Genomic DNA, 3,917 nt, shown 5'->3' with positions numbered 1-3,917 from the left:
GGCCATACCAACGTGACTAGGAAATAATTGTATAGGATGGAAAAAAGGAGGTTTCTAGATAAATGAACAGTAAGTATAGCTCCTCTGCAGGGGACCCAAAAATGCCCATGTGCCCTAGCAAGGAGACATCAAGGTGCCACTTGAAATAAAAGGCAACCGAGAACTAATCATAAGGCTTTTTCACAACCCCTCTAGCCTATTCTAAAATTCTGCCAGGCATTAACATCAAGTTCATCAGTGATCGAACTCACTGAGAAAACAATGCCAAAAGCCTGCACAGACTCTGGCCGTGCCTTCCTATAGGAGCCTGTGAACTACTCAGGAAGGTACGCAAAAGTGGAGGCTGGGCAGAAACAAGCAAAATCCTATTGGGGAGCAGATACCTCCTTCAATTCATCATTTAGCTGTCCCAGAATTAGTACTTTCATTCCTAATGAAAATGGTAAACAGCAAACTGTTGAGAAAACAACAGAAATAAATTAAGCAATTTCTAGGGAAGGAATAACTTAATAATTCAAAGGAGATTCAAACTTTTGGACTACTTCGAGGAACCAAAAAGCTAAATTTGTTATGAACTTATTTATCTATCTGTAGATCCCAAAAAGACACAATTCATGCTGGCTGTGGTTCTTCTCATGACTAGCTAGATAAGTCTGGACAAGCCAATTGACTTTCTTTGACTCAATTTCAGTATCCATTAAATTATAAAACTAACGACAGCTAATATTTATTCTTTACTAATGTGCCATAAACAGAGAATATTTCATTTAACCCACACGACACCACACAAGGTTGGCAAATTGCTAGTCCCAGCAGTCAGAGGCACAGTGAAGGCATACAAACCCAGGCAGCCTGATTCCAGAATCAGTCTCATTCAAAAACTTGAGTCTCACAATACTGTGTCTGCCTCACAGAAGTGTGGTGTTTGCCTGAGAAAATATATGTAAAAGAGCTTTGAAATGAATAAGATGCTACACATATATAAGCAATCCAGGTAACCACCCGTGAGACTGCCATGGCTCAGTAGCTACTACCTGGGTTCGAGCCCCTATCATCTCCTGGCTCAATTACTGCAACCGTTTCCTAACTGTTGCCCTCCTGCGGCCCTTAATACCACGGTCCATTTTCAATAGAGTGGTCATTGAGTGAGATCACCCTACTGCTCTGCTCAGAACTCTCAAATGTCTTCTGTCTGCTGTGGACGAAACTGTACTTCCCCTAAATTCACAGGTTGGTGCCCTAACCCCCAGTGTGACTGTATTTGTAGACAGGGCCTTTAGGAGGTAGTTTAGGTTAAATGAGGCCATAAGGATGTGTTCCTAATGCAAAGGACTGGTGCCTTTATTATAGAAAAGGGAGAGACATTAGATATGTTATCATCTCTCTCCTCCTATCTCTCAGTCTCTCTCCCATGTGAGGACACAGCAAAAAGGCCACCATCCAAAAAGAAGAGATTTCTTACCAAGAACCAAATCACCCGGCATCATATTCTTGGACTTTTCAGTCTCCAGAACTATGAGAAATAAATTTCTGTTGTATAAGTTACCCAATCTGTGGCATTTTGTTATGATAGCTCAAGCTGAGTACTATACCACTTTACTCAGATTTAAACCCAAAGGTCTTTCAATGGCCCACAAGGCCCTAACTATATAATCTGGCCCCTTGTTACATACCCGAATTTATCTCTACCACTCATCTTGTTCTGGCCTTTCTCCTGCCTCAGTACCTTGCATTTTGGGTTCTCTCTATATGGAACACTATTTCCTCAAATAACCTCATAGTTTGCTCACTCACTGCTTCAGGTCTCTGCTCAAACATTCTAAGAGAGACAGTTACCTACCACCTTTTTAAAAAATCTAAATCCCTCTAGCTTCTTCCCTATCTTCCTCCCTTTCCTGCTTCATTTTTCTCTATAGGATATATAATACATAGCTCAAATATATATATGCATATATAATTCAGTTTAAAAATCTATATATTTTAATTGTTATAGTCCCTCACTAGAATGTAGGCTCCATGAGTTTTTGTCTGTTTTGTATATTTTTGTAGCCTCACTACAAAGTAGGAGCTCAATGAAGTATTTGTTGAATGAGTGAACTGGAGAAACTGCAAGTATGTCCACATAGCAGCTGCCTTGTGGGTGAAGAAGGTGGCATGGGATGAAGCTGAAAAGTAAGGCCAGGGACCTTGTAGGCCATATATGATGGATTTTGGTCTTTATTCCAACAAACATTGAAGGATTTTAAGGAGGAAAATGACATGATCAATTTACATCTTTCAAGATCATTCTCACTGCTAAATGAAGAATGAAATGGAATGAGCCAAAAAAGAGATGAAAAAATCAGGGCAACGCTCATCTCCCGGGTTAATGCACATCTTGGTGTCTTTCTACATGAGGATGCACACATCCTCAGCGTATGCTGATGTAAAATAAGTCGTTGCTCACTTCATCACAATTATATTTGCAAAGTTCTCAATACTCTCTCTCAAAATTTAAATGTTTCTTTCCCAAATCTCTTCCTTCTGAATAAGTCTTGAAATGAAAATATACTTATATAATGACTCTTAGCAAATGCTAATTACTTAGACCCCAAATATGGAATGTAGTCAGTACTCTGAGCTTGCACAAAGCATATCTCTGAAAAAGATCCATATAGGTTATGAATAGCCTAATTTTCTGAGATTCTTTTTGCTATAAATTTGGCTAAGAGCTTGGGTAGAATGGGAAAGTGAGAAGTGAGAGAAACGCTGATGATTTAACCTCCAGTGTTCCCTTAAGGACAAACATTTGTCACCTTGACAGCAAGGTGAAAGGTTTGCAGTGAGTGTGCTTATAACAAGACTCTCCCAGTTCTTTCCTCCCCAGGGACCTGTGATTTCTGAAAAGGTATTATCTGAACAGATGATGATGATGACGATGAGCTACAGGAAAGGCTAGGGGAGGGAAAGAGGTTGAGACCCACATAACTCAGAGCCTCAAACTGAAATGCTGCTCCAGGGACCGTCACAAAGATACCGTTTGCTACTTGTCTTCCTAAGGTTCCACTTGAGGCTGGAGTAATCAACCCTATAAATTATCACAAAACATTCAAACAGTGTCCAAGGTTAACAGCATGGATCCCATCGCTAATAACTGTGAGTGTGTCATAAAGATGAAGTAGGTCCTAGCCATTATATCTCCACTTTCTAAACAAATCTCTAATTTTTAGAATTTATAATTCTAACATGAAAGTCTCCTGCAGGCTTAAATCAGGTGCTAACATGAGCATGATTTTTGCTCTTAATGAATACACATAACTCAAAATAGCATTAATGTGATGACACTCATGTATCAGAAAGAATACTAGGAGGTCTGCTTAGGCCTATAAGCTAAATTGTTTATACTATTTTCAAAAGTGAAATAGGAAGGGGTATTTTGAAAGCTAAGAATTTTTTTAAAGAATTAAAGTCGTTAATTTATGGGCATTTTGGACTTAATTTCAGGAATCAGTTGCATTTATTTATATGTTCCTTTGGTGAGTGAAATTTTGTTTACGATACTATTTTATGCTTTTACTTTGAAAAATATTTTAAGCTAAAATCATTATAAAATCAAAATTGATCCTAACTATTTCATTTAAATATTCATCACCAAGTCATCCCTGACTCTAAGTATTGTTAGAAGGGCAAAATTATTTTTACGAAGAAAATAAGCTTTCTAACATAATGAACTGAAATACACATAATTAATGGTACATAAAAGTAAGGTTACAAAGTATACCAGAAAATGTTTTGGAATGAAGAGGAGTGGCAATAGAGAGATGGAGGCTGGAACACAGAAAGGATAATACCAGAATTTAAAAAATAAAAGAGGAAAGAGAATTAATGGTCAACCTAAAAGACTATATTGATTTAAGATCCATGTGTCCTTCATTTAT

General features: G+C 37.9%; 1 protein-coding gene across 5 annotated transcripts in view; it reads right to left on the bottom strand.

The window, feature by feature from the left end:
* SLC10A7 (solute carrier family 10 member 7) overlaps positions 1–3,917 on the bottom strand; it is a 212,761-nt gene that overhangs the window by 122,358 nt on the left and 86,486 nt on the right. The window lies entirely within an intron of this gene.

The sequence above is a fragment of the Pteropus vampyrus genome, unplaced genomic scaffold, assembly GCF_000151845.1.
Source record: "Pteropus vampyrus isolate Shadow unplaced genomic scaffold, Pvam_2.0 Scaffold47, whole genome shotgun sequence".
In the NCBI taxonomy this organism is placed as follows: domain Eukaryota; kingdom Metazoa; phylum Chordata; class Mammalia; order Chiroptera; family Pteropodidae; genus Pteropus; species Pteropus vampyrus.
This window is presented reverse-complemented; position numbering and strand designations above follow the sequence as displayed.